The sequence below is a fragment of the Erythrolamprus reginae genome, chromosome 2 (assembly GCF_031021105.1).
Source record: "Erythrolamprus reginae isolate rEryReg1 chromosome 2, rEryReg1.hap1, whole genome shotgun sequence".
Classification (NCBI taxonomy): Eukaryota; Metazoa; Chordata; class Lepidosauria; order Squamata; family Dipsadidae; genus Erythrolamprus; species Erythrolamprus reginae.
This window is the reverse complement of record NC_091951.1, coordinates 354,121,892-354,128,501: the sequence shown is the minus strand read 5'-3', so window position 1 is coordinate 354,128,501 and position 6,610 is coordinate 354,121,892.

Genomic DNA, 6,610 nt, shown 5'->3' with positions numbered 1-6,610 from the left:
CATAGCACCAATACATACTTGACTAAATAAATAAATAAAATAAATAACATTCCAGGGACAGGGCTGCTTCTGTGCCAGGCAACCTGGCAAAGGAAGGCCTCCACCTTGGGCACCACGTGAATCCCAGGATCATTTGCAAAATTGCTGCCAGGTGGGCATCCTGGAGACCCACCCACCTCAGGGGTGGAAGAACGTCTTGTCCAGAATCCGAGCACCAGCAGATCTTTCGTTTTCACCAGCCTCTCCTTGTCCTGCAACATACTGTAAATCATTTACCTTATTTCGGTGCCCTTGTAACTTCCAGCAGCCACTTAATGAAAGGTTTGCAGAATTGAAGACCAGCTGAGTTGACGTTCCCGAATTTTTGTGACCTGGTTTCAAAGAGGAGAGGGGGGGTTACCTGAAACTTGGTGGTACAGTGGTTAGAGTGCAGGACTGCAGACTCCTTCTGCTGATCACTGGATGCCAGCAGTTTGGCAGATCAAATCTCAGTAGGCTCAAGGTGGACTCAGACTTCCATCCTTCCCAGGTGGGTCAAATGAGGACCCTGATTGGGGGCATAAAGAGGCTGATTATCTGTAAACTGCTTAGAGAGGGTCTGGAAAAGCACTGGGAAGTGGTAGGTAAGTCTCAATGCTATTGCTGTCTGTCTGTCTGTCTATCTATCTATCTTTTTTCAAATATTTTTTATTGATTTTTAATATTTACATAATACTTTCTATTACTTTCAGGTGGGTTAACATCCATTGCTCTCTCTCTCTTGCTCTCTCTCTCTCTCCATCCATCCATCCATCCATCCATCCACCCCACCCACCCACCCACCCACCCACCCACCCACCCACCCACCCACCCACCCACCCACCCACCCACCCACCCACCCACCCACCCATCCATCCATCCATCTATCTATCTATCTATCTATCTATCTATCTATCTATCTATCTAGAGCCTCGGTGGCACAGTGGTTAGAGTGCAGCCCTGCAGGCTCCTTCAGCTAACTGCAAGTTGTAGTTCAGCAGTTCAAATCTCCCCACCAGCTCCAGGTGGACTCAGCCTTCCATCCTTCCAAGGTGGGTCAAATGAGGACCCAGATTGTGGGGGATAAATAGGCTGATTCTGTAAACTGCTTAGAGGGGGCTGGAAAAGCACTGGGAAGTGGTATCTGTCTAAATGCTAAATAGTCCATCCTCCCCTTATCTGCCACTCAGACAGCAGGGATGTTTGTATGTGTGTGTGTGTGGGGGGGAGGGGGCTTCCTAGTCCTGTCACAGGCCCCAGTGCAACTGTGGGGTTTGGGGCTGCCCCCCCATACTCTCAGCCCTGAGTTGAAGAAGGCCAGGACAAAAGCCTTCTCAAAACCCTTTCAAGAAATGGCAGAAATTTCTCCAGGAAGCCTCTCTCTGGGTTCCTGTTTGCTTTGCAATGCAAATTGTCCTGTAAAAATTATATATATCCCCCCTTCCTCCTTGTTGTTTATCCCAGCGTCTAATTCCAGGTGCAGCAAAAGAGGCTCCCTGTGTCTCCCCCTCCCACTCTGGGAGCACCCCCTCCCTACATGCCCCCCTCCTCTGGCCTTCAACAACACCCCCCTCCTCGTGCCCTTCAGCTTCCCAGATAAGCTGGTGTCCAGGCCCTGCAAAACTGAAACCTCTGCATTGCCGCTCAGTTGGTGCTTTAATTTCCATTTAAAGGCCCATAAAATGTGTTGCTATTTTTCTTGCTGCATTGATCTTGGGCAGAGCAGTATATCCACACCACCGGCTGCCTCTTGTAAAATTGTCAGCCGGAGGAGCAGGACGAGGCTCCCGACAACTGAAGGAGACAGAGAGAGGGAGGGGGGAGGAGGGAGGGACAGGGGAGGCTGGGTACAGAGCAAAGACAGGTGTGGCTTTCTCTCTCTCCCTGCTTGTTATGCCTCTATTTTCCAGGCTTGAACAGAGAGACATGGGAGCTATCTAGCAAAATGAAATTCAATGGTGAAACAAGTATCTAAACAAGGTTTAAGTATATATAAGATAAGTATCTTATCTAAACAAGTTTTAGATAAGCTTACATAAAGTATTAATTATACCTAAGTAACAATTTAGGCAAGAAAAACAAAATGCACAGGTTCAGTATATGTGGTATCTTGCTCAACAGTAGCAACTGTGAGAGGGATCTTGGAGTCCAAGTAGACAATCATTGAAACAGGATCCAGCTGTGTGCAGCAGCTGCCAAAAAAGCCAACACAGTTCCAGGCTGGGGGGGGGGGGGGGGCGCGGGTTTGCCCAGATTCGCCTGGTGCGCCAGTTGCGGCCCTATTTGGATCGGGACTCATTGCTCACAGTCACTCATGCCCTCATCACCTCGAGGCTCAACTACTGTAACGCTCTCTACATGGGGCTACCTTTGAAGAGTGTTCGGACACTCCAGATCGTGCAGAATGCCCATGTTACACCAACACTCTGCAGTCTACATTGGTTGCCGATCAGTTTCCAGTCACAATTCAAAGTGTTGGTTATGACCTATAAAGCCCTTCATGGCACCGGACCAGAATATTTTCGGGACTGCCTTCTGCCGCACAAATTCCAGCGACCGGTTAGGTCCCACAGAGTCGGCCTTCTTTGGGTCCCGTTGACTAAACAATGTTGTCTGGTGGGACCCAGAGGAAGAGCCTTCTCTGTGGTGGCTCCGACCCTCTGGAACCAGCTCCCGCCTGAGATTAGGATTGCCCCCACCCTCCTTGCCTTTTGTAAACTCCTTAAAACCCACCTCTGCCATCTGGCATGGGGGAACTAAAACATCTCCCCCTTGCCCATGTTGTTTTGGTGTTAGATTGATTGTGTGCTTGTTTTTATATATATTGGGATTGTTTTATGAATTTCTTAACTTAAAATTGTAATTGGATTGGTGGGCATTAGATTTCTTCACTATGTACTGTTTTTACTATTGTTGTGAGCCGCCCCGAGTTTGCGGAGAGGGGCGGCATATAAATCCAATAAATCTAATCTAATCTAATCTAATCTAATCTAATCTAATCTAATCTAATCTAATCTAATCTAATCTAATCTAATCTAATCTAATCTAATCTAATCTAATCTAATCTAATCTAATCTAATCTAATCTAATCTAATCTAATCTAATCTAATCTAATCTAATCTAATCTAATCTAATCTAATCTAATCTAATCTAATCTAATCTAATCTAATCTAATCTAATCTAATCTAATCTAATCTAATCTAATCTAATCTAATCTAATCTAATCTAATCTAATCTAATCTAATCTAATCTAATCTAATCTAATCTAATCTAATCTAATCTAACAGAGGGAGAGAATCAAGATCACACGAAGTGTTAATACCACTTTATAAGGCCTTGGGGAGGCCACACTTGGAATACAACCTTCAGTTTTGGTCACCACAATGCAAAAAGGATGGTGAGACTCTTGAAAAAGTCCAGAAATGAGCGACAAATATGATTATGGGACTAAAGGCTAACTCCAAAGTCCTGCTGAATCAGGCCAAAGCCCATCGAGTCCAGCAGTCTGTGTCACCCAGTGGCCCCCCAATTGTCCATGGGGATCTTGACCAGAAGGAGAAGGCAAGACCCTCCCTTTCCCTTGACCCCGAACAAATGGTACTTAAGGGAACCCTGCCTGCCTCAACCAACATAGAGGCAGCACTTGGACAGGACATCCGTTTCAATCACCACCTATGATACACATGGCATCCCCGAATCTGTCTAATGCTGCCCAGAAGCTCTCCAGGCTGACAGCTGTCACAACCTCTTCTGGAAGGGAATTCCATAAAGCAAGGACCCTCTGGGAGAAGAAATATTTCCTTTCTTTGTCCTCACTTTCTTACCTGTGAGCTTTAGGTAAGGCCCCCTCGTCCGAGTATTGTTTGATAGAGAAAATAATTTTTCTCCATCCACCTTTTCTATCCCATGTATGATTTTATACACTTCCATCAAGTCACCTCTTCTACGCCGTCTTTCAAGGCTGAAGAGACCGAGGCCTTGCAACCTGGTTTCATAAGGGAGGGGCTCCATTTCCTTGATCCTTCTTGTGGCCCTTTTTTGGCACCTTTTCCAGTTCCATTCTGTCCTCCTTGAGATGACCAGAACTGTACACAGGACTCCATGTGTGGCCTCACCATCAATTTGTACAGAGGCAATGCAACATTTGCTGACCTATTTTCGATTCCCTTCCTAATCATGGCAAGCATGGAATTTGCTTTTTTTACTACTGCTATGCACTGGGTTGAGATCTTCATTAAGTTGTCCACCAAAACCCCAAGATCCCTTTTTTGGGTTGTCTCAGAAAGTTTGGTCCCCATCAGTTGGTAAGTACTGGGGTTCTTTGCCACAATGTGCATAACTTTGCACTTGTTTAGGTTATAACAAGAAGCAATGGATGGAAACTAAATAAGGAGAGAAGCAACTTAGAACTAAGGAGAAATTTCCTGACAGTGAGATCAGTGGAACAGACGTTGCCTCCAGAAGCTGTGAATGTCCCAGTTTTTAAGAAGATGTTGGATAACCACTTGTCTGAACTAGTGTAGGGTTTCCTTCCCAAGCAGGGGGTTGGACTAGAAGACCTCCAAGGTCCCTTCCAGCTCTCTTATTCTATTCCTCTGATCTTTGTGGATATAAATTCAGCAGAGCATTTGAAGATCTTGTCCAAGGCCTTCATGACTGTGGAATCACCTTTCTTGGTTCCCGAAGGTGAATCTTGAGCGGAAAAAGCCGTTCCTTCCTTCCAGCATCTTCATTAGTTCTATGCCCGACTGTTACACTCGTTGTCTCGGTCTGGTTTTCTTTATATTTATTTCAGTTCCATTTCCCCCCCCATTCTGCTCCTTGGCTTTTATTAGTGCAGCATGTAGAACTTTTGCAAAAAGAGTCTGCAGCAGAGCAGAGAAGATTGATGGGTCTCCTGTCAGCTTTGCAAGTTCTTTCATCCTCTTTCATCTTTCATTTGCTCTCCACGCATTCAGCAGACATACTGACAATTACGGCGACTCAGTTAGTGACCGAGTTACGGTGACACTGAAAAAGAAAAGATTTATGACAGGTTTTGGTGGACAAAATCAGAAATGAGGAGGTGATAAAACTCCTTGGGAAAGCCAAGGGAAATAATCAAAACCATTAAAAAGCAAAAGTTAGAGATGTGAGACCCAGGAAAATACGCCACACTTCAAGTGAATCGTGCAGGGAAAAGAAGAAAAAGAACATCAGGCCGGTTGGAGAAAATTCAGCAGCACTTTTCTGAGGCTGGTGATGAAAATAAGACGGAAAATATGATCACCAGTGTCTGATGATGGATAAAGGAGAAGAAGGAAGAAGTGGTGGAGGAGGAGGAGGAGAGGAAGAAGAAGAAGAAAAAGAAGAAGAAAAAAGGAAGAGGAGGAGGAGGAGAGGAAGAAGAAGAGGAGGAGGAAGAGAAGAAAAAAAAGAAGAGGAGGAAGAGGAAGACAAGGAGGAGAGGAAGAAGAAGAGGAGGAGGAGGAAGAGAACAAAAAAAGAAGAAGAGGAAGAGGAAGAGGAAGAGGAAGGGGAGGAGGAGGAGAAGAAGAAGAAGAAGAAGAAGAAGGGGAAGAAGGGGAAGGGGAGAAGAAGAAGAAGAAGAAGAAGAAGAAAGAAAGAAAGAGGAAGAGGAGGAGGAGGAGAGGAAGAAGAAGGTTTTTCACACTTAGCACCATTACATCATCCTCATGGTCACATGATCAAAATTTGGATACTTGGCAACTGGCTTGTTCCTTTGACGGTTGCTCTGTCCCTGGGTCATGTGATTCCCCTTTTGTGACTTCCTGACAAGCAAAGACGATGGGGAAGCCAGATTCACTTGACAACGGTGGCAAAGGAAGGTCATAAAGCAGCACAAACTCTCTTAACAATGGTCTTATATAGCAATGGACATTTTGGGGCTGAGTTGTGGTGGTCGGCATAACCTGTCCTCCACCTGGAGAGTGTTCTGCTGGCCTCCAATGAAAGGAAATTGGTTCAAAAGAGATACACACACACGCAGTAGAAGTCCAGTAAAGGTTTTTTATCTCAACGAAAGAGAAGCAAAACTGCCTCTTAGAATCCAAAGAGATTTCTTCTATAAACAAGGCAGTAGTGGATTACAGTCCGATAACAAGGCAAGCAATAAATCAGCAATAAACCAGGACTGTGAAGTTCGGCACAAATACTGTTTGTTCCAGACGTGGCAAAAACTTACAAGGATTTCTTTTCTCAAACTCCGTGACTCCCAACAATTACAATCAGATAATCTCCATGCTGCTAAGCCCACACACTGCCAATTTAACAGCTGCTATAATTACGTGAGCCCCTCCCAACCACAGGTGGCTTCTCTATCGCCTGTAATATTTCTTCAGTTGTTCTCTCCTATGCATAACTCTACGCATGCGTGGGTCTAGCAATTCATCATCCGAATCTACCGAAGACAATGGAGATTGGCTTCCTGGGCTGTCTGCCAAGCCCCCCTCTTCCAAGTCACCCCCACCTTCTTCTTCTGAGGAAACTTCACTACCTGACTCTGTTGGCAATAAAACAAGCCAATGACATGTTGATGTTCCCCTTGCATCCACCTCCACATTCCTTGGGGCAGGAGCTGGCCAGAGCCAAC